The 25331-nt window shown below is 37.9% G+C and overlaps 1 protein-coding gene across 2 annotated transcripts in view; it reads left to right on the forward strand.

Moving 5' to 3' along the window:
• The window catches only part of GRB7 (growth factor receptor bound protein 7), a 2830640-nt gene that overhangs the window by 1652340 nt on the left and 1152969 nt on the right, over positions 1-25331 (forward strand). The gene's annotated exons all lie outside the window — the stretch shown is intronic.

Here is a 25331-nt window from a genome sequence, read left to right on the forward strand (position 1 = left end):
TCCTCTGGATCTGCTAGTCTGCTCTGTAGTTGAGGTAATTTTATTCTCGTTTGTCAATGTTCATAATATAACTCATTTTTCTGTCTGCTCTTTAAGTTGTATTGTTAATACATGCTGCATATTTTAAATGTATTACCCTATAATTTTTGAAATAATCTGTAGTTGTGGGCTGCCTCTGGAAAAAAGGAGAAATTATTAAATTTGGAATGCCTTTATAGTCACCATAGTGTGCTTGCTAGGTGCAGACCCGTGACTGTAGCATTAATTCTTGTTTTTGTATGAAATATGCCTGCTGGACAGAGAGCTGAAACTAAGATTTACTGTTTGTGAGATTTGCACGTTGAGGGTTTGTACTTCTTAGAGCATAACTCTGTGTGCTGTAAATGAAGCAGAAAAATCTGGGCTATACAGCAGGGCTGTTAAATCATAATCTGTCAAGGACGATGACAAACATATTGAGTGCATCACTTTTGACCCAAGTAATCTTGTGTGAAACAGGCCACTGTGACATTGTTAGTTTTACACCAGTAGGGCTTTTAGGTTTAGAAATGAACTGTGTATAGAAGGAACTGTACAATGGAAACACCAGTATGACTGGCCACAGAGGTTTCTTAGCTGCAGGTGAAAGTGAATTCCATAATAACCCTGTAGTAGTTGTACTTCTAGACACCAATATTCGAAACAGAATCTCTGCAGTTTCATGAGTTTTTAGCAAAGGTCATTACTGAAATGCAACACTGTTTTAAACCCAGTCATACCTCTCAACCTAGCACAAGAAATCTGGAGAAAAAACAAAAAATAATGGGGGGAAAAGGCCTAAAAAATAGGAACGAATTTTAAATATTTGTCTTATAAACTTAGTTGCTAGAGTAAAGGCTTTTGTTTCCATGATTTTCTGAAGGTTATGAAGTCTGAATCTCAATGTTTGTTATTTAGTGACTTCAGTCTGCAATGATTTTTTTTTTTCAGAAAACCATACATTTTATGAAGAAGAGGCCAAAAGCATTAGGCAAAAATCTGGTGGACTGTTGAGAGGTATGAACTGAAAATGGGCTTCAGCTTAAGATTTTCAGTTTCCTGTCTACAAAAAAAGTATAATTTTGTTAATTATTTATTTTTATTTATTTTACATTTGTTGACCGGGTTAGTCCAACTGGATACATGTCCATTTTCAGTAGAGGCCCAGGGAGAAAAGCTCCAGAAAAAAATGTACAGAAAAATTAAAAGTAATATAAGTCTACAAAAGGCATCAACATACAGTATTACAACATTCAGTTAAAGTTTACATAAAATTGTAAAATTGAATTAAATAGTTAAATATGGAAAATAGTACTCAAGACTCATAAGCATTAGTATTTAAGTAAAAAAAGGTTAGTTTATAGAGTGTAGAATATAGAGGTTTATAGGTAGGAATATAGTGGTTTTAGTGGTTATAGAGTGTAACAGTCAGTGAAGGATAACAGTTAGGCAGGGTTGGTACAAGAGCATAATAACTGGTTGGTGAGAAAAAAATTTAGATTAGTTTTGAATTGTGGGCGAGATGTCTGAGAAGGAAGATCATGTGGTAGTTGATTCCATACTTTACCAACAGAGTTAGAGATTTTTTGACAATTTATGTTCATTGTGTGATGTGAAACCACATTGTTACTGTCCATTTCCACTCCCAGTTCTAATTTCCCTTTTTTTTTAAAGTATTTTAATTTTTTTTATTTCAGTTGTGAACATATTGACAGACACCTACATTTTTAAGAATGTAAGTTTCATTTCAAATATCTTCAGGAAACCCACCTTCAGCAATAGCTATTTGCATTTCACTAGTCTTCATCCCCTTTCTCAGAAAAAAAGGTTTGGTCAAAGGCCAGTTTGTCAGGTTGGATGAAAATATGAAATTGGAAAACATGTTTAACATGTTTGTTATTAGAGGCTGTCTGCCAAAATTGGTTAGCGATATCGGCTCAGAAGTAGCCCAAGGTTGGAATATCAAATAAAAACCTCTTTTAGGCTGTGGAAGTTCCATGGTGGGGTCTTTATTAAAAAAATTTATTCAGTTCCAAAGACGATAATTTCTTTTTTGAAAGAGTTATGATTGTTCAACATAATTCTGGTCCAAGGAAAGTCAGCGAAATAGTGAATAATAATTGGAACATTTTTAAAAGAAATGAAGGTGTTTTATAACTTTTAGGGATTAAGCCTGTTTTTATGAACAAAACAGTGATTAATTTGAAACCGCATTTTGAATCAATGAATAAAACCAATAATATGTTCTAATATACAAGAATGGTACCAAAAGATATGGCTTTTGCAAACAATGAGCTTTTGTATATGAGGAAGTGGATTTAACACTGAAGAATGTTTGTGGGAGTAAAGTGTATTTTTCATCTGGTACCTGTGGGAACAAAGGTTTAATATATTTAGCCACGTGGTCAAGCTGTCCTGCTTTCTGTGGTAGCAAAACAGAGAACTTTTGAGAAACATATTTGTGAACATCTTTATGACATCAGGAAAGCTGATTTAAATAATGCTTTATTAAACATTCCTTTAGCTGCCCCTTTTTATGGGTTTCAAATTTGGTATTTGGAAAAAGGTGGATCCTAACCCAAAGTGGGGGGGGGGTGCTTGGGAATACAAATAATAACTCTGGCAACTTAGACTGCAGGCAACATTTGAGCCCGGTTTAAATTAATTTGTTTCAATTGTCCCTTTCCTAAGACTTAGGGCAGCAAATTTATAATAATTATTTAACAGATTGAACATTTTGAATGTATTTTTAATTTGTTTAAAATTATGGTTTATTCTATCATACATACTTAGATGTTTATTCTTATCGTTTATTGATTCATAATTAAGATTGTAGCTGGGTGTGTATATATTTGATGAATTATGTAACTTCCCTTATTCTGATGAAGTCCCGTTGCACTTTGGAGGGTTGAAAGTGCTCAATCCAAGATCAGTTTTTATGGTTCTGCGCTGTTATTGTGCTGTTACAGTGAATTTCTGTTCTGAACTTTGTTTTTCAGCAGTATTTCATTTATTAAATATAGTTTTGAACAACTATCCCCTTGTATTCAATGGGAACATATTAACAAAGGCCAGGAATGTAATGACTTTGGTGCCATAGTAACCAATACCCATAATCCTGGGATAAACATGAATATAAGGTTCAGAAACAATATTTCATGATCAGACCTATACTAAAGACTTTCACTTTGAGGTGCAAAAAATATGACAACCAAAAAGAACATTACATTCATAACATAATATACACTTTAACATTCATTCCTGCTGATAACACAAGCTGAAGGTTATCACTTAAAATGGAAAGGGTGGGTGATGATTATGAAGCAAGGGCGATGTTCAAGAAATAGAGAGAGAGAGGGATTTTGGATGCAACTACTTAAGGAATATAACAACCAAAAAGAACATTACATTCATAAAGTGGCAGAAAGTATTGTATGATCTAACCCAACACAAGAGTGGAGGAAGGAGATTTTGCCAATAGGGCCGACTGTAAGTATGGGATCAGAAAATAGGCAAGAGATGGCTGGAATGTACTGGGGAAAACTTGCAGGGGAAACAAGGTATTGGGAGCAAATAACTAGAGAGGGAAAGGTAATGGAGTGGGATGAGACCAAGAAGTTGTTTGGACTGGAGGCTAGACTGCCTTCCTTAGAATAGAGGCAAAGAGAAAAGGATAGGAGAGTTTTTAGTGAAACTTCCACTCGTGTGGAGTTTTAGTTGAATGTAAAACAAAAGCTGCTGTTAAAAAAAAAAAAAAAAAAAAAAAAAAAAATAGCATGCCACATAAAATATTGTATGATAACCTCCCCTGACTGGTCTCTTGTAACTGTAAGAATCAGTGGGAAGGGGTGGTTACAAAAGACCAATGGGAGGACATGTGTGGCCCCCAAGTACGCAACAAAGTCCAGAAGTTTTATAATCTTTGCTTGGAAGTGTTTGCATAGGTCTTTTTATACCCAGAGTACGTTTCAAAGAATTTAACTCTGGTAGATAACAAATGGAGGTGTGATGGGAAAGAAAGAAGTCTGTAACTGGGAACATATGTTTTGGGAGTGGAATGAGTTGAGACTTTATAAAAATTTCCTATGGAATACTCTGTCAGAAATATTGGGTGAACAAATGGCTGTAACTAAGGAAGTTATTTTATTATTTATTTTTGTTTTTTTTTTTTGAGATTGGGCACTGGCTCTAAATTACCTAAACATGGTAAAACCATTAGGTTTAATTCTGTTGGTTTCCAAAAAAGCCTAGAAGTCTAAACCAACTGTGTTTGAAGTACTGAAAATTAGAAAAGAGGCAAAATAACTGGAAGATGGCTCTTTAGAAAACGTAAAGAGCAACTTGCATAGCAATAAGTAAAAATTGTGGGAACAACGCATGCAGAATAATGTTTAGTAGGATGAGTGGGGTTTAAGGGAAGTTAGGAATTCAGAATATATGTCATGTTGGACTGCTGATGGTTACAAAGAAAGAAAAGATATGTGATGTATAATGTATGCATGTGGAAAAAAGTTCTATAGATTGTTTTCTTTTCTGTTTAATGCATGTTGGCCTACGTCTTAATTAACAGTTTAATAAAGATGTTTAAAAAAATAATGCTCGCTCCTGGTTTCTCCCACATAACGCTTGTCTGTCTTGTTTTGTCTGAACTAAAGGCAAGCATTCTTTTTGCTCTTCCTGGAGTTCAGTAGCCATTATTCCCAAGTATACTCTAACCTTTTAAGCTTTGAAAGCAATGCATGGTAATTGAGATGCACTTGTATCTGTCTCCATGTTCATTCTTATCACTAATTATAAACATAGACTTTCTCTTTTGACAACTTGTCACACATTTGTAATTCAGTGTTGCTTTCACATGCCTGTTTGATGTGTGTGTGTGTGTGTGTGTGTGTGTGTGTGTGTGTATATATATATATATATATATATATATAAAAATGGTTCCAATTGAAAGCATCGAGACCAGAACATCGAAGGTTCAAAGTGGAAGTGCCAGTTAAATAAAAATGTTAACTTTTAGATGTATATGCAGAGCAGCAAGGTGCCCTGCATGTTGTGTGTGTGTGTGTGTGTGTGTGCATATGTGTTGGCATTGCATATAGCGGTAAATGGGAGATTTCCCTTACCCCACTGTAGTGCGATCTCAGAGTTGGAATATTAAAGTAGGGGGGTGTGGGAGGCACAGCCCCCCACATGGGGGGGGTGCAGGGGATTAGTTGTTGAATGTTTATTTCTTTTTCTGTGGTTAACTATAAACCTTCGATGTTCTGAACATCGATGTTCTGGTCTCGATGATCAGAACTTCGATGTTCTGAGCATTCAATGGTTTCAAATGGAACTATATATATATATATATATATATATATATATATATATATATATATATATATATATATATATATGTGTGTGTGTGTATATATATATATATATATATATATATATATGTATGTGTATATATATATATATATATATATATATATATATATACTCACACACATGTGTATATATGGGTCCCCTTCAGTAGATCGAATCTTTATAAGTTCGAACCACATATGGCCGAGACCATATGTTCTAACTTGTAAAAGTCCGATCTGACTAAATGGAGATCTCCGTACAGAGTGGAAACGGAATATTTCCCATTTCCGCAATGTAGTGCGATCTTGGAGTTGGTATATTTAAGTAAGGGGGTGTGGGGGGGTGCAGAGGGGCATAGCCCCCCCTGCTGTAGACATTTAGTTTTGTGTTTTTTGGTTTTATGTGGTTTTATGTTAGTGCTCAAACTTTTTTATGAGCTTGAAAATATGGTCTCGGCCGTATGTGGTTCAAACTATTCTACTACTACTAAAGTAGATCCATATATATATATATATATATATAATCTACTTCAGAACACTGACAGACCAAAAGACTGAAAATTCAAAATACTGAATGATGGAATTTGCCCCTTCTCCACTGATGTGTGATCTTGGCGTTGATATATATATATATAGTTACCAGGGGGTACAGAGGTGCTTGCCCCCTGCGTTAAAAATGAGTTCAGTATTTTGAATTTTCAGGATTTTGGTTTGTCAGTCTTCTGAAGTAGACCCATGTATATATAACGTGTATGTCTGTGTGTCTTATCAGTTGATTGAGGTTTCAGAAACTCGAACTCCATACGGTTGAGAGCATATGATTAAAGTTATTGAAAATTCTAAGTTTTTGAATGTAGATAGTGGTACAGCAAGGATAGGGAAATGTATCCTTTTCTTCACTGTATTAGGATCTCAGACTAGGTGTATATATATATATATATATATATATATAATTTACAGGGGGTCTCCCCACGCTGCAAAAATGTAAAATAGTAGATTTTTTTTTTTTGATTGAGTTTTTGGAAACTTGATCTTATTGTCTTTTCGATATTTTTTTTTGAGTTTCCGAAAAGTCGATCATCTGACATAGCTCTATATTATACACACACACACACACACACACACACACACACACACACACACACACACACACACACACACGCACACCTGTAGTAATTTTTCTATGAAATTTTTGTATTTGCTGTAAAACTGTACTTAGTGATGCTTTTTTTTTTTGTGACCCACTAAACTGTGGCATTTCCCCATTTAATTATAGATTTGTGGAGTTTTACCATTACTTCAGTAACAACTTCTTACCTTTTACGAGATATGCCTGTAGTTCAACTTTCGCATATCTCTGTCAGTGATGTCTGTACTTAAAACCACCCTGGATGCCCATGAATATTGAAAATTCAGTTCAGAAAATATATTTCTCTGGTCTGTTTCTTTGCAAATGTCTTTGATCTTAAAACTGTATTAAATTTATACTTTTTCAGTTCAGCAATATACTATGACACTGTCTTGGTGGGCGTATAGCTGCTATAATTAAAACAAAACCTTTCTGTAGTTACCAGTACTTCTCACCCAAAATGTTATGTTAACATTTGTCATCTGGTCATAGGACTTTGGCTTCTGCAGCTGAACTAGATTCTGAAGTAATACACATGTAAACACATCTGTCACAATGAGTAATGCTGTCATGCTTCTCCAAGTTAATGTTGTTCACCACCAAAAACAAAAAAAAAAAAAAAAAAAAAAGCTCATATTTCTGTATATGCAAATTATCTGATTCTTCCCAAATGAGCATTTAAAAAAGTAGTTGTCAGTTTTCCTTTGTGTGTTACTTTGAAGAAAGTCACATTGAGCCCAGGGAACAGTTTGAAGCTCCTTTATTACAAGCTGAGTATTATAAACATACTCAGTCACCTGTATATAAGGGGGCCAGAAATGAGGGCAGTGTTCAGTACACCTGGAGTTGCATAAAAGGTTTTATTTATTTGTATATTTATGTTTCGATTCCTGACAAAAATCATTAAGGCATTACTGCAGCTTTCATTATCCATTCACTTCCACTTATAGAGGGAGAGTATAATTACAGTCGTGCATACAGCCATTCACTTCCACTTATAGGGGGAGAGTATAATTACAGTCGTGCATACAGCCATTCACTTCCACTTATAGGGGAGAGTATAATTACAGTCGTACATGCAGTGATCAGTGGGATTTTCTTTTTAATGCATTAGGTCAGGTTTTGGCATGACCACTAACATCCAAGGGCTGTCTTGAAGGATGTTTTCCACTTCTATGAGTGTTGTGACCATCAAAGGGCACAATTTCCTTGTAACAGGTACTGCTGTATGATTTCCAATCTCCACTGGGTATTCTAACATGGAAAGCGTACCCATGGCCTTCTTCCCTGAGAGATGTAAACAACCAGTACCTTTTCCCTGCTGTCTCTCCCCTCAGTTCCCCTCATTTCTTCCAGTGTCCAAGCCAGGGTCACTGGGGCAGAGTCAAGGTTCTTCTCATCTATGCCACAGAGCTGTCGTTAAGACTGTATCTTTAAGGATGATAACCTAATAGCACCTGTTATTTTTATATTTTGTTTCAGTCTGTTAACTGGGGTTGAGTACTGATCCCTCTGGACCATTTTCAGCCTTATCATGGAGCACACAACAAAACAGAAAAATGAAGAAACTATGACATATAAAAAAATAGGTTTTGTATATGCCATGTTTTTAGATGACAGTGGAGTCAGTAATAGTTTGCAGGCAGACAAGTCAATGTGTATACTGAGCAGAGTTTGTGGAGCCATAAAAATACTAAAGCATAATTAACTACATAAATAAATGATTACAACAGTACATGAATCACATTGAAGAATTATTAATATAAAGAAAGAGCTTGCAATGTGTTGCCCTGATTAAGAATATCTTATAAAGACAACAAAGAGTTCTATAGTAAGAGAAGACCTTTCTTTAGCTTCAGTAAGACAAGGGAGTAAAATAGAAGATACTTTTTGAAGGTTTCTGAAATTATCCCATTAACAGATACTGCAAACAAATGTGTGATGAATGCACTAAAGCCAATGTTTTCAACGCATAGGAACCCAGGTGTAGTATCTGCTAACAGTCCAGTAGGCAAGTGTGGATTTCAGGATAATTTTTGTAGCAAAGAGATTTTCAGCGTGTGATTTTTTTTTTTTATCTAAAAACACATATATTCTTAATGTCCACATCAGAAGGACTTGCAGAGAGTTAGAAATCCCATAAAGACATCACATAGTATTAACATTAACTGTTGTACTATGTGCAAGCAGCATTATGGGAATACAGGTGTACTTCACTATAAGATGTAGGGCTTTCATCGGCTCAATTACTCTTGGGTCATTGATGAAAGAGCAGAATTTCATGTGCTTTTGTGTTAAATCAAGAGAATGTGAGCTGCTTTCAACAGACTGAAACAAAGCCAGTCTAGACAAAAATAATACTGCAATCACACAAAGTGAGATGCTTGCTTCTGAAGGGGACAGAATGACAATAGAAAATGGTTCCTCACAGAAGTAGCCAGACATGGTTGTTTAATAATGTGAGCAACCTAGATTATTTGTTGCTTGTATTCTCCTCCAAAGAAGATGAAGACATCTGCTTAGGACAAGTATGCCGGTAGTTAGTATATTGAACGCAGAATGTCTGTAATATTTTCCTGTTTGAGGTAATTACAGAAGTGACCAGCAATACATCAAGAGGTGTCTCACAAAGCATTTTGCCAGGATTTGAGAAGGTTAGATTCCATCCAGGTCCAGAGCATTCTAAAGAGATTGATGTCTTGTTGTTACTCAATGAATTTTGTGCTCACGTGCATCATAAGTGCAGACCACCAAAAGTTTTCATGTATTTAACCTTTTGAAGTTTGCTCAGCCAACCAGCTAAATATATTCACAAATATTATAGCTTTCATTGTATTGTATAGTACAAAAGTGTGGTGATGATGTATTAATGAAGTGTTGCATCTTTTTATCAACTAAAACAAATGCTAAATGCTTTTGCTGTTTTGAGTAATAAAATCTCAAAGCAACTGCATATCTAGAATTGATGTCTGACTGAAATATTTTTTCAAGATACAATATGAATCTTTTGCTTCTGAAAAACAGAAATACAGTGTTTCTGTATAGAACGGGTACCTTTTATGTTCTATCAGAGTTCCAAATGCACTTCATGTGATGGTTGCCTGAAAGTACATGCTGATGAAGATGGCAGCACGTAGTTGGCTTGCCACCTTACTGAGCATTCTGATATATCAAATGTTAGAACCTTTTCTATAACACTATGATTGTAAGAGTACCACTTTAAATTTCCGTGTTTATTCTTAAAATCTAGGAGCTGCATTTGATGTCTTAGTAAATATTCGCTACTTAAATAAGAGGCTAGTTATTAAATAGCTTGATTGGATTTATCACCCCCCTTCCCCAGCAGAAACTCTTCTTTGCAGTCAGTGTTGTGGCTTCAAATGTCAGGCCGTAAGCAAAACTTTAGTATTGTGTTCTTCATACACCACTATTCAAGTAGTTGTTTCAGTCTCTCTCCTACTGTAGTCATAAAAGCAGTGATTCTTGGGGGATTCATTCCTTCCTCCCTTTGCAGAGATATTCTAATCAAGGTTGACACTGTTGACGTTGTGACTGCTGAAAAGGCATGACAACTCTTAAAATTATAGTGTAAAGTCTGAATTTAAACTATTTGGCTTTATTCAGTGCTTAAGTCTTACATAATGCAAATTCACAAAACCAGTCACTGGCCAGCTGTACATATTCCCTTTACTTTTCCCTTTCTTACTCTGAAATGTAACCCCTTATGCTATACCTTGAACTACTCTACACATTAATACCATAAGTGGAGTACCACAGGGTTCAGTCCTGGGTCCTCTCCAGTTTGGTATCTACTTTTTTGAAGTACAGGCTAACACAGAAGGTCCTTGGCTAACGAAGTTCACAGATTACTGCAAACTAGGTGCCATAATTGAAACTCCTAACGATGTGGACATCCTACAAAAGGGCCTCACTGAGACAGAGGCCTGGTGTCAAAGCCATGGCCTCAAGCTCAATGTCAAAAGTGCATTGTCATCCCCTTTGGTAAAAACACTGTACCCATGAGCTACCACATAAGTGGTAGTCTGCTTAACACCGGAAGTGTGAGACCTTGGGACACAGGTGGACAGTAGTTTTTTCCTTTGATAATCACATTGCCACAGTAGTCAGGAAATCCTTCTACATGGCACACCTCATCACAAAAGGTTTCTCATCCAGGAAAAAAGAGGTCATTGTTCCCCTCTACTTGTCACTCATTAAACCCATTGTAGAGTATGGCGCCCCTTTTGGTATGTACCTCACAAGACATCTACAACAACTGGAAAGGCCGCAGAAATACCTCACAAAAAGGATTGCTGGCCTCAAACAGATGCTGTATGCAAACCATCTCAAAAAACTCCAGCTTTACTCCATCGCATATAACCTACTCAGAGGCGATCTCTGCCTAACATACAAAGCTATGTCAAACCCAGAGCTACTGGACAAGCACCACTTAAAGAAATCCCAATCCCTCCAAGCTACATGCTCTAGGGACCTAAACCTTGTCACCACAATAAACAGAACATGCTGGAGGGATAGATTCCTGTCCCAGGGACTTCCCATACTCTGGAAGAAACTACCTATGTATATTAAACAAAGCTCCTCATCAGCACTCTTCAGAAAAATCTTGATGATTGGATGGGAAGTAAGAAATTCACCCCGGGGATCACCTCTGTGGCTCTGCTCGACAGGGGCACAGGAAAATAATTTTCTTCGGTGGCGAAAGCCAGTGTACCTTTTTGGCTAGGTTTATATAGGCCCTAGGGCCAATATACTAGTACCTACCTATGAACGTATAACCCCATCAATTTACTGTTAAAGCCTTAAAGCCGTAATTTATTAAGACATCTACACCTTCTACTATCCTGGCATTCTTAAAATGTTGGTGTCTAGAAGTGTACACAGTATTCCATGTTGGAAACTACTGGATATGCATTACAGTTCATAACATGTAAGAAGTCACAAGTTCAAATGATATTTCATTATTTAGAGCGAGTTAGAGCAACCTTACAGTCTATTATGGAAGTAAGCACAGGTGTAGGACAAATCACTTCAAGGGGAGGAGACTAATAAAAGGGTCCACCTCAAGGAACAGCTTTTTATTTTCTTGTTTTTGAACTAAATACATTGTGGTCATTTGGACTTCCATGCCGGTCCACTTACTGGTCTGTATGGTAGCAAACATTTTAAGATGTGCTAATTTTTATACTTCCATCTCTGCATCCTATCACCTTATTAGCCTTCTTACCACTCTCACAGCCCTTTTGCAATTTTCAAAACGATTCATATTTGGAGGAATAGTTTATTTCTGGGTTTATTTCCTCCTCTGTCAGTTCCAAAACAGATCTGTCCAGCTGAAAAGTAACCCTTGAGTTTGTACATCCAAAATAGTCAAGTCTATGTCCATTATTGTCCAGTATAGTAACCTTATCCTTCTGTTTAGTAACCCCCAGATACAATCTCTGTACATCTTCCTGTGACCTGTTGAAGTCTTCCTGTAAATTCTCAGTCCCTGGGACTTTATCTCTTCAGAAAGAAACGGTGTAGAAAGTATAAATATTGTACATATCTTATTGTATAATAGTTTACATTGTAGTACTATTTATTTTCTGACAGTGAAATGCTTTACGTCTACAAGTAAATGTTTTCAGGTAGCTCAGACAAGTAGTCTGAGAGTAAAATAAAAATCTGTACTGCAAAGTCTTTTCACGTAACCATATTATACAGTCACATTCATTAGAGAAAATGACCTGTTTGTAGTATTTTTTTTTCAGCATTTATGCTTTACCGTTATTATACTTTCTATTTTGGCATGCCTTTATTTGAGCATTTTTCTTATCTGAAGTGCCTATTTTGTAACAGCAGTGAAAAGCTTGACAGTGAGAGAGATGTTATCCAATAATTATTTACACTATTGTTGACAAAATATCACTCTGTTGTAACAGTACAAATACACCTGAGGCATGCAGATATTTTACCAATGTATAAACAAGCAAGTCTGGTTATGCAGTTGTAAATGTAGCATTAGCATTAAAGGTGGTTGTAGCATTTACAGATGAGTACTTGTGATTACTGTAATTTGCTAGGTAAACAGTTTTTTCTATGCTTCATTAAAGAAAAAGTATATCCAAAAACTGAAATTGCTTACAACCTGACCATTTTGAGTATAAATGTATATGCAAAATTATCAACATCTATAGCCACCAAACTTTGCTCTATGTGAACTATCAGTACTTTCAGAGAACAGGCAAGCAACAACTGTGGGTAAAGTCAGACTTTTTTCTAAGTGTTTTTCCCCTTCTATCTGCTGATTGTCAAGACTCCCCCTATCGTTCTGTAATGGTGGAGATTCCCCAAATCTGTTCATGCCAGAGTCATCTGGAGGGGCCTTCACACAAGCAGACATGGAGATTTATGTTCTTGCAGGCATTCTGGCAATAAAAGCATTTTGTGTAAATTTCTAATCGGGACGGGGAACTCACTGTGTGGGTTCTCCTGCAAGTCCATGCAGCAATGCACTTGCTAATCCATGCTACCACCCGTCAGTTGCTTAATGAGCCAAAAGCCGCCCCATGACACCCACTGCAATGCCAGACTTCAAGAGATTGTGGCAATGCTTGTCCTGCACTCTCACCATCCACCTGAAGATGGTCATGTCAGTCCTTCCATGCCACTGCCATCATCTCCTAAGCCATTAATCAAACTTGAGTCACTTGGGCCCTAGTCATGGGATTTATCCCTCTTTACCACCACTGTTGACTATGGCAAAGTCAGACTTGCATTTTTGCTTTTCCTTTGATGTTCATCGTGTTTTACTGTTGCAGTCATTACTCTTGGGTTATTCTGCTGGCAGGCGACCCGCAGTCGGCCTGAATTCCAAAGTCCTGGTCTGGTGTCGGCTGCTGTCAGCTCTTCTCTGACGTCCGTGCGCCAGGGGTATAAAAGATGCAGCCGATGCCATTTTCTTCAGTCTTTCTTGCCGCGCAGTTCGCAAGTGCCGGTCGGCCAACTCCTGAGATTTTCAAATCCGAATTTCAGAACCGAAATCGTCATTAAAGCCAAGTACCCCATTGGGGAAACTTTTTTTTCTTGCACCAGACCGATGTCAGAAAAAGTTTACAATTGTATTTCTTGTGGGAAGCAAATACCTCATAAGGATTTTCACTCTTACTGTATTCCTTGCATAGGCCCTGACCACAACGTTGCTAGCTGTCAGTTTTGTGCTAGATTTAACCAACGCACTATTAAGTGTCAGTTCGATTTTGCATTTCATTACTTTGGCTGAAGATTTAATTATATAATGTTGTCAGAGCAGCCGATGACCGGAGTTTACAAAAAACGCAAGGACAAGGAAAAGGATAGGCATCTGAGGTCCAAAACCGATAACGAGGTCTCCGTTAGGCCAGTCGCCGGTTCGCCAGTTCTCAGTGAGGCGCTTTTGCAGCCCCTGGTGCCCGCTACCTCAGAGCCACAGGCCGCTTCTGACTCCCACATGGAGACGACTGGGCCTCTGGATACTCTAGGTAATGGAGACTCAGAAATCATTCCCTCAGATGGGTCCTGAGCCGCTGAGCAGGCATCGGCTTCTGAGGGTGTCTTCATACCTACACAGTTATATGTTAAACCATCTTCAGCTTCAAAGACAAAGACTAAAGCTGCTCTAAAGACAAAGAAACAAGTACAGCATTCTCCTACTCAAACTTCCATGCCTAATAAACAGATGCTTAAAATGGCCGAAGACCTAATTACTATGATCCCATCCCCCTCCTGATAAGAGGCCTAGGCAAGAGACAGAATATGATTCTTCTGATCAGGTTTCTATTTCCTCTGATTCCTCTTCTGAACAGGATTATTCTATACCTCCCTATGAGGACTCTGATGCTGAAGAATCCATTCCTTCAGCCTCACCTCCTGCGGATTATTATTTGGGGAAACCCTGCATACTATGAGGGAGCATTTCCACTGGGAGCCAAGATTACTCTGAATCTAAGAAAAGGCTCAGACTTTCTGCTACTTCCTCAGCACAGACCCCTTGCTATTCCACCTGTTCTAGACATTGTAGATGAAGTATTTTCAGAGTCCGGCCTGTCCCCTGTCTCTTTACCCCCTGCACCTGCTAAGCCAGACAGATACTACAGGGTCCCGGATTCTCATAAATTCCTATATAAAAACTCTGCTGCTGACCCAGAAACTATATCTCAGGTTCCCAAAGGGGTCAAAGCTTCCACTGCAAAAAATATTGTCCCCTCTGATAGGGATTCTAGGGCACTGGACAGATGGGGGAAAAAAGTTTACACTTCGCTACCTTGGCTGTAAGGGCTTTAAATTGTCAGTTTCATATGCTTAAATATCAGCAATACTTAATGTCACTGCTTAAACAGAAAATGTTGACAAATTCTGAATTTTCAGAGAACAAGGAAATGCAGGATTTATTGCATGCAGCTAAACAAGTGGGAAAACATCCTTTGCAATGTGGTTATGATTCACTGGAGGCCTCTTGCAGGGCCGCTGTTACAGGTTCTGTTATTAGAAGGCATGCTTGGTTAAAGGAGCAGAATCTGCCTGATCATGTTAAAGAAAAATTATTAGGTGCCGCATTACAGCATGATACTTTGTTTGGTGCTAAAGCAGAATAGGTGTTGAGGAAAATGGAGGATAAAGCGAAATCTATGCAGACAGTTAAGGATTTCTTACAGGTACAGCCAGCCAGATTTAGCAGGAATTGGCCTTCAAAAAATTGGTCCTTTCCAGTGTCAGACAGACCACAAAGAAGCAGATACAGACATCCCAGAGGCAGATCTCTGCCCCAAGGCTCATACAGGCTTAAACAGTGGGGTGCTCCTACCTCCAAAAGTAGAGAAGACAAATCACAACCTTACAGGAAACAGTCCCAATGACTTTCCTCTGCCACATCCAAGCACTTCTTTTTTGGCAGCCCCCTTAGGGGGAAAACTAGCACTTTTTTCATAAGATTGGCAAATGGTTACCCAAGACAAATGGGTCTTGAGCATAGTGTCCCTAGGCTACAGGTTCCATTTTCACACCCTACCAAGGGCAAAGGGTATGCCAGACTTGCCACACAATCAATGGGCAGAGGCACAAAAGCAAATTACAGCCCTCATGGACATGAGGGTCATTCAACAAGTACCACAACAAGAGCAGGGGCAAGGATTTTACTCCAGACTTTTCTTAGTGCCCAGAAAGGACAAAGCCTGGAGACTAATACTGGACCTGTCTATACTAAACACATTTCTGGAGGTTCCAAAATTCAAGATGTTGACTCTACAGCAGCTACTGCCCATGCTGGGCAAGAAAGCTTGGCTCGTAACTTTGGACCTAAAAGAGGCATACCTGCATGTCCCAATCAGACAGTCTTGCAGAAGATACCTCAGATTCATAGCTGGCTCAATGCACTACCAATTCTCTGCACTGCCCTTTGGCTTATCTACTGCACCCAGGGTCTTCACAAAATGCCTGGCACCAGTAATTGCATTTTGCAGACAAAGAGGAATTCAAATATATCCCTACTTGGACAACTGCCTTATTCAAGCAGAGAATGAAGACATTCTTCTAAAGCATCTGGCATTTGTAAAAAGATTACTAATTTGCCTAGGGTACACAGTAAACGAAAAGAAATCAAAACTAGTACCCTCTCAAGAGATAATATTCCTGGGTGCAAGCTTAAATACAACTGCCCAGATGGCTTATCTCACGCCAGACAAACAAAAGTAACTGACTTCTTACTTCAAAAAGTTGGCAACAAAGACCCAGTTATTGGCAAGGAAATTCCTGCAGGCCTTGGGTTTCATGGCATCCTGCATTCTACTAATTCCATATGCCAGACTGCATATGCGGTAACTACCATGGTATCTAAAAAGTGTTTGGACTCAGCAGTGCCACAGCCTGGAGACAGTAATTACCCTCATTCCCTGCCTGCAACAGGAGGTTCGATGGTGGGCACAGGCCTGCCACCTCAACGAGGGTCTGCCTTTCACCTTACCCACAGCCAGACAGACACTGACAACGGATGCATCAGATTATGCCTGGGGGGCCCATATGGCAGGAAAATGTATTCAGGGCAACATGGCCTGCAAGCCAGATGCATCTTCACATCAATCAAATCAGAGATGCTAACTTTTCAGAATGCCCTGACAGCTTTCAAGGACCTACTTCATCCAGGACAGCTACTGATAAAAACAGACAATACTACGGTCATGTGGTACATAAACAAGCAGGGAGGTACAAATTCCTACTCCCTCTGCAGACAAGCAATGACATTATGGGACACAGCATTGACTTATCAAGTTCACCTGCAAGCACAATTCCTGCCAGGAAAAACAAATACTCTGGCAGATGAACTAAGCAGAAACCTCATGGATCCCCACGAGTGGAAACTGGATCCACAAGTCTTCATCATGATAACAAGGAAATGAGGATGCCCAGACATAGATCTATTTGCTTCCCCTCACAACTGCCAATTAAAGAGATTTTGCACAAGGATTTATCACAAACAAGCATGGAGAGTGGACGCCCTATCCTTCAGCTGGAAAAATCTAACAGTATATGCCTTTGCTCCACTGCCTCTCCTTCCCAGGGTACTCCTAAAGGTCAGACAAGAGAAGCCAAAATTATACTGATTGCACCAGACTGGCCACACCAGCACTGATACCCAATCCTAAAGAGCTTGTCTCAAGGTAAGGTCCAGCATGGATATTGCCTCAAACTTCTCACTTGCATATTGCCTCAAACTTCTCACTTGCTGACCCAACAAAACAATCAGATCCTGTACAGCCAACTCAGGACCTTAAATCTGGCAGCATGGCGGATAATGTAACCATTCAGAACACTCCTCTTTCAAAAGCTGTTATGGATGTTATCTTGGAGGCCAGGAGGCCCAGTACCAGAAAATCTTATGCAGAAAAATGGAAGAGATTCTGTGCTTGGAACCGGGAACAAGGCATTGACACATATGTACCTAATATTCCTCAGATTTTACAATACCTAACTGAGATGCTGGACAAAGGCCTTTCCTTTTCATCAATTAAGATTCATGCCTCTGCCATTTCAGCCCATTACAATATGGAACCAACTATCTTTTCTCATCCTTTAATAAGGCAGTACCTCAAAGGGGCCAAAAACATCAGGCCTCCAAGGAGAGCACCAGTTCTGGCATGGGACCTCAATTATGTCTTGGAAAAACTCACACTGCCTCCTTTTGAGCCAGCCTCAACAGCTGATATAAAATTATTATCCTGGAAAACAGCTCTCCTCCTAGCAATAACCTCTGCAAGATGAGTCTCTGAGTTACAAGCACTCATGGCTGTGGAACCTTTTATCATTTTTCATCCAGACAGGGTTTCTCTGAGGACAAACCCAACATTTATGCCTAAGGTGGTGTCCAGTGTGGCCCTCAGCCAAACAATTCACTTGCCTACCTTTTATCCAAACCCACAGAACAAGGATGAGAAAATTCTGCATTCTTTGGACATACACAGGCAGCTACGCTTCTACTTGGACAGAACTAAAGCTTTCAGAAAGACTGAGCAACTTTTAGTGTCATATGCTGCAGGATCACAAGGAAAGGCTATCTCAAAACAGACTATTTCTAAATGGATAGGCCATTGCATCCATTTCTGCTGTTCTCAGCATGGCAAATCAGTGCCTAAGAGCATTAGGCCTCATTCTACCAGAGCAGCAGCCACTTCAGCAGCCTTCCTCAGAGGAGTACCAACCAAAGACATCTTAGAGGCTGCAACTTGGAGTTTAGTGCACACTTTTTTACACAGCACTACCACTTACCTCTTTACTCTAAATCCAGAGCAGGCTTTGCCACTGCAGTTCTGCAGGGCCTCATAGCCTCTCCTAATCCTATTTAGCCCAGCCACCCATCCTCAGCTTTGGGATTCAACCCAAGAGTAATGATTGCAACAGTGAAACACTATGAACATAGTACAGTTGTGTACCTACCATAAATTTAGATGTTCGAGTGTATTCACTGTTGCAGTCCAGGTTACCCTCCCACCGTCCCCCTTGTTTATCTATACTTCTCTATTCTATACAACCTATGTGGTGTATTTGCTTGTAGATGAAGGAAATGTTTACTTTACTGCATGTATGTTTATTGGCATAATATATTTAGCCTACCCTTTTGGGGGCACCTGACATCTGGGGCAAGAAAAACTGAAGAAAATGGCGTTGGCTGCATCTTTTATACCCCTGGCGCACTGACATCAGGGAAGAGGTGACAGCAGCCGACGCCGGACCAGGACTTTGGAATGCAGGCCGACTGCGGGTAGCATGCCAGCAGGATAACCCAAGAGTAATGACTGCAACAGTGAATACACTCGAACATCTACATTTATGGTAGGTACACAACTGTACTTTTCATATACCTGCTATTTCAGTGAAAGGAATCTTAGGGAGGTTATTTCAATATCATCCGATCTGGTACTTTAATAACTTTTATGCAGTTCCACTTGTCTTGTGTCTCTATTCATGCAACACAATATTCACATCATTTAGCTCACAGTCTTTCTCTGTTTTCAGCTCTTTTAGGCCTGCTTATTGGTAATACAATCAGCCAGTCATTTAGAGGGGTAGAAAGCACACTTCATACGGAGCTCTGAAATTGACAAATTTAGAAAACATTTTTGTTAACCAGGAAAACATACCATTTTGAATGTAATCTCCAACCTTCTTTCTGCATTAGAATAGTTTATAAAGTTTATTGGTATATATTTTGTATTCACTTCCTATGTATTGTTTTCTTATTTGGTTTTACATATTGATTTTTTAAATTGTACTGCAAATTCACATCTGCATCTGTATATTCTGTTTAAAATACATTCCTTTTTTCTTTTTTACATACTGTAAAATATTTAAACATACAATGTTTGTCATTGCAGGTATACTGTTTCGGCTGAAGTAATTTACTGCAGGCAGGAATGGGAATGATTTAGCCATACTGGCTGATTGCTGCAGTCTAGAAAAGAAAATACTCAGACAGTTGATACTGTTGTGGGCTTCCAGGCATTTCAAGCTCTGTAGTTAGTCATAAAAAAATGGATACAGCTTGAGGCTGTACATCTGTCACCTTCCTGGCTAGAGTGAATGTCTCCTCAGTATTGTCCTTTGTTTTGATTGCTCCAGTGTTGCAATGGCCACTCCTTATTCCATAGTTTATTCTAGATCTGTACTAACTTATACGCCTTATTTAAAATCAGATTTACTTAGCTGTATGAGACTTTACTATGTCTGTCTCGTCTTCTCTCTTTCACTCTCTGACAGTTCCAGATAATACTTGAACCTTTCCCAATGACCTGGTTTTAGGCATTCTGCCTCTTCCGTTTTTCTTCTTTCGGTGTAGCATCCATCTTTCTCTTGTGTTCCTGCTTTTTTTTTTTTTACTAGGCACATCTTTTCTAACACTTTCTGTCTATGTGTATATGAGAGAGTATTTTTAGAGTTTTCCAGTATTTTTTTAAGTCTGCAATGTTATCTTACAGTATTGTTTTCTTTGTTTGTACTGCATACCTTTTCCCAATTCTGTGTACTTGTTTTTGAAAAAGATGTGCCTAGCACTAGTATTAACTCGGTGTACATGTGATGGTTATGGACTTCAAAGAACTAAACCCAGTAAACATAAGGCAAAGCGCTGCTGTTATAAGCATGTTATAAATAAAACCACAAAAAGGTCAGTAAATTGACAACTTTTTAAATTTCTAATATGTCAAGAAGTTGAAACACTGTGGTAATTCCAACACAAAACAAAGGTATTAAATTACAGTTTAAGAGGACTTAAATTACACAGCTAGAAAGAGCAAAAAGAAATCTGATCTCCTATAGGCTTGCATTACATTACATAACAAGTTGGCAGGAGATTCTGACCCAAGAAACAGAACGTATTACATCAGCGGGTACAAGACCACTGAAGTAGTTTTATTTCACACAAACCTGTTATATTTTCCTTTGTTTTCTATGCAGTTAAAAATGCAGATGAAAGCAGTGAGAATGTTGTACTGAACAAAATATGTGCATAATCAAAATATAAATGTATAATTTTGGAAATGCGTTCATTTAACTGAGTGGCATATAAATGTAAAATTATGTACTGTACTGTACTTTCTATAGTTTTGGATGCTCTTTTGGCTAGAAATGGAAGGATTCTTTCTACCAAGGGGAGTAGCACACCCCTGCAAAATCCTCATAGCATGCAAACAACAAATTTAGCTTTTAATAGGTTTATCCCACCCACTACATAAAAAGAGCCTCTTCTCAGGAGTGATGCAGGGTCACTGGTCTGGTTACGTAACTTGGTTGAAGTTGCACAGGTGTAAGTTGGGGTAGATGGACTCAAACCTAGGACTATAAAATCAAGTTTTCTCTCAGCCCATAACATCAGCTATACTGTCAGGTATTTCAAGGTGCATTTAATGAACTGAGGAATTGTGGTTTAAACTGTACTTTTTTCAGTTCAAGTCCATAGTAACTTCCTAACCAATCAGTGCATGCTCCATAAAACTAATTAACTGATTGGCCAACACACTGCAGATTAAAATTCAAAGAAAGTTCTCAGGTTGCCTGAGCACATCTTGAGAATTTGCTTGGGAAAGCTTGGTTAAAATTAAACTTCACAAAAGACTCAAGTCTTTACTGATATGGTTTTACTCATAGCACCATGATTTCTTCTCCTAAGATGAATAATTGCAATAATAGCAGTAGTTTTGTAAGTGTTGCAAATAATGTACAAATGTGTTTGTGTGTGCGTGTACATGTACATAATATATATATATATATATACGTGTGTGTGTGTGTGTGTGTGTGTGTGTGTGTATGTATGTATATATATATATATATATATATATATATATATATATATATATATACACACACACATTTATTTATTTATATATATATATATATATATATATATATATATATATATATATGTGTGTGTGTAAATATATAAATAAAAAAAAATATATATATATATATATATATATGGGTTCACTTTATAATCCTGAAATATTGAATTTTAGAATCTCGAGATCATAAAGCTGAAACCTTAAAATCCCGAAACTCCAGAAGCGCGAATTTCAAAATCGCGACTCCTACACTAACCATACACCACACACATACACATAAATTCCCCGCACACACAAACCTACACTACATACAAGGAGGAGGCAAGCCCTCCTGCGCCCCCACACCCCTTTAACTCAAAGGTCGCACTACACAAACACACAAACACCACCATACAAGCTACATTCCCCTCGTGCACACACATCACAGTAACCAAACACAGACACACACACACACACTAAAGCCCCTAACTAAAACTCTTAAACATAAATACTTACCTGAACTTCCAGCTATCCATTCACACAGCGCAACACCAGAAGCACTACTTCAAAATCTCCGTACTTCGGGATTTTGAAATTCACGTTCACGCTTCTGGGATTTCGAAGTTTTGAGCTTTCTGCTTTATAATCTCAGGATTCTGAAATTCGGTATTTCAGAATTATAAAGTGTTCCTATATATAAATATATATATATATATATATATATATATATATATATATATATATATATATATATATATATATATATATGTAAATATAGAATGTGTGTATTTTAGGGTTTCTATTACCAGATCGCAGACGCAGTTTGTCGAATGCATCTTGATCGAACCAAAAAGAGCGAAAAGGCAAAATAGCGAAGCAGCTTTTCAGCAAATTCTTTCCCTGGGAAAGAATTTGCTTGGCCGCTTTCATTACTTTGCCATTTCCGGTACTGTAGTGCAATCTCAGAGTTGGTATATTTAAGTAGGGGGGTGTGGGGCTGTGGGGGGCTTCGCCCCCTACAGTATGTAATGTTTTAAAGTTTTTTTTTTTTTCGGAACAAGGTTTCGATGTTGTAAGCTTTCGCTTACATGGGGTCGATTTTATTTATCATTCGCTTTTGTAAGCGTGCGATAATATAATATAGACCCTATTTTTAAACCATTGAACTAAGTTTAAGTATTCTGTTGAACTTTCCTTATAGGAACATGTATCTGTGAGAAATAGAAAGAGGACTGTTTCCTTATTTTGACTGTTATAATTTGAATAGCCTTTGCAGTGACTGTGGTTGTTGATTTGAGCGGTGTATTACATGTCACATGTGCTCCACAGAAAATGTGTATGTAAATCTGTTAGTTTGTCTGAACTTTGAAACACAGCTGAGCACAGTGGTATCTGCTTAACTGAATGTGTCTTGGTATTACTGGTTATATATTACAAGGAGGTGTGATTGTGCACTCACAGTTTATATTGAGGCCAATACTTTACACTTTAATAACTTTGACAGTATTTGTCAAATTGAAACTGTTAACAGTGCAGATTTTTGCAGACAAAGACTGCTTATGTCTGCATTTCTGTTGCAGAGAAACAATGGTGTCAAAAAAGGTTAAAATATATATTTATTTGAAAGGTAAAACTGTTCATGTGTTTCTTTGACATTATGTTCTAGTACACAGAGCATTTAATTAGCAAACTATACTTCATTTTGTTAGAAGTATTTTTGAAAATCAGTCCACTGCTGAAAGCTGAACATGTAAAAGCAGACATTCCTCAATGCCAAAAACTAATGCGTGAAACACAGAAGGGAAAAAATTTAAACTGTAGGCATTTTTGCAGGAGACAAGCACACCTATACCCCCTAATGTGGAGGAAAGGCCTCCACACCCCCAAACTTGTATACCAACTCCAACTTAGTACAAACATGTAAAGAGAAATCTCCCAAAACAATGGAATTGCTGCTCTCGATCACTCTGGCAGTGGTTTCCAGTGGAAATGGCTACCAGTATTCTATTCGTCATTGTACTGTATATTAGGCAGCTGACACTCGAGGAACAGTAACTTGGTGACATGTAGATGACTTTAGAAAAAGATGCAAAACTATGGAGTGGTTTTGGTGCTTAAGTTAAGCAAGTTACTTTTTATAAATTTCTATAAAGTTACAAAATAACATTTGCTGAAGACCATAGTTAACGTTTTGCATATTGTCACAGAGGTTCTGCATTCATTTGGTGAAACACCTAAATGTCTTGTACAGCATGTGCTGTTGAATTTGAAAATATTGTGTGTTGTACTGTTAGGCTGTTGTGCTTTGTTGTGCTTGGGTAGAAGTTTTATGTATGGTTTTATTGAAAAAAAATGCTGACAGTAAGATTCAATAACAGTTTTTAGACATTCTGAAAGTTAAGCAAGTATTTAAAAATAGTGAATTGTCATTCTAGCTTTTTTTTTTAGACTAGATTTGATGTACATTTTGAATAAAAGCAGTAAGCAAAACAAATTTTAATTTGATTTGTGGCATATTTACAATGTTTAACATGATGTATGTATCTGTTAAATGGGAACGTGAACTGGCATATCTCAAACGCTAGTAAAACAAAAAGGAGCAACCAGCATGGCTGAAGATTCTTCTTTAGCCGTGGCCACAATGGCAAGAGTACCTAACAAATCTAGATAGTATCTAGTAGACAGTTAGCTGGAATGAACAGTATTTACATACTGTACTTCATTTATGCGGTGGTGCTGCGGTAGCGTTGTCGCCTCACAGTAAGATGCTGTCCGGTTCGATTCTCAGCTAGAGCGTCTTCTGCGTGGAGACATGCGTGAATGGGCGTACCTTCGTTGAAGGTTGTGCATCAGGGCTGGTAACTCGGCATGTAAAAATCAACTACCAATCATTAGCGAACCGGAGTTCCGCTGTGGCGACCCCTAACCGGGAAAAGCCGAAAGACACAACAACAACTTCATTTATGCCTAGGCAAAAAAATGTCTTTTTTTAATTTTTCCCTTTGGCTAGGATAACCATCAGCAGAGATTGGTGCCTTTCTTTACACCCACCTCCCCAGCCAACCAGCTCTCCCCCTCCCCACCCTGGACCAGGGATGCCATTATGACCCCAGGCCAGAGCGGGCATCTTGGGCAGGGAGGGAGAAGAGATCAGAGCATCCCAGTCCTGCTTCATTCACTTTGTTGTAAATTTTGAATGGTAGTGTGATAAACTAAGAACTATATAATAAGCTGTGGGTAATGAATTGTAGAATTAATATAGTGTAATAGTAACAGAAAAAATTATAATGTATTATATATATATATTGTAATATAAAGTAAATATAGTAATATAGTGTAATAGTTTTAATATTAATATAATTGCAACATGTTTAGGTGAAATGGGTAGTGTAAAAACAAGGTGAAGAAAATGTGTACTAGTCTTTGGTAGGCCAAAACTCAGCACATATACATCTCCATTGTCCAGATTATTGTATATTGTCCAGATTTTTGCCTTATATTTTTGATCTGTTCATAAAATCTGTGATTTTCTGACAATTCAGTGAGGATTGAAGTCACTAAATAGTGACACATATTTGAATCTCCGACTTCATATACTTCTGAAAATGTATGCTAGCACAGATCCTGTTATTCCAGCAACTTTCTATGTTTACAAGAGCAATATTTAAAATTTGTCTCAGTTTTAGGGCCTTTGTCCCCCAATCATTTTAGGTTTTGTCCACATTTCTTGCAGTAAGATGTCGAGAGGTATGTCAGCACATTAGATTTCCACAGTCACAGGCATATTTCATTTTGGTATTATTCTGATACTACATATTAGGGAAAAAAAAGATTTGTTAACTTTTGTAGGCATTTAGCAATGTAGTAATTTTGCCTGAATGCTCAATTGATGTAGATATAGTGCTGATTAGTGTGTTCTGAAATGTGTAGATGTGAAATTGTTAATGTTTCTCTTCTAGTGCCAGGATGTACAGATACAAATGTATAGATGTT

This window comes from Protopterus annectens, chromosome 5.part0, assembly GCF_019279795.1.
Source record: "Protopterus annectens isolate FY-2018-M chromosome 5.part0, PAN1.0, whole genome shotgun sequence".
NCBI classification, from domain to species: Eukaryota; Metazoa; Chordata; order Ceratodontiformes; family Protopteridae; genus Protopterus; species Protopterus annectens.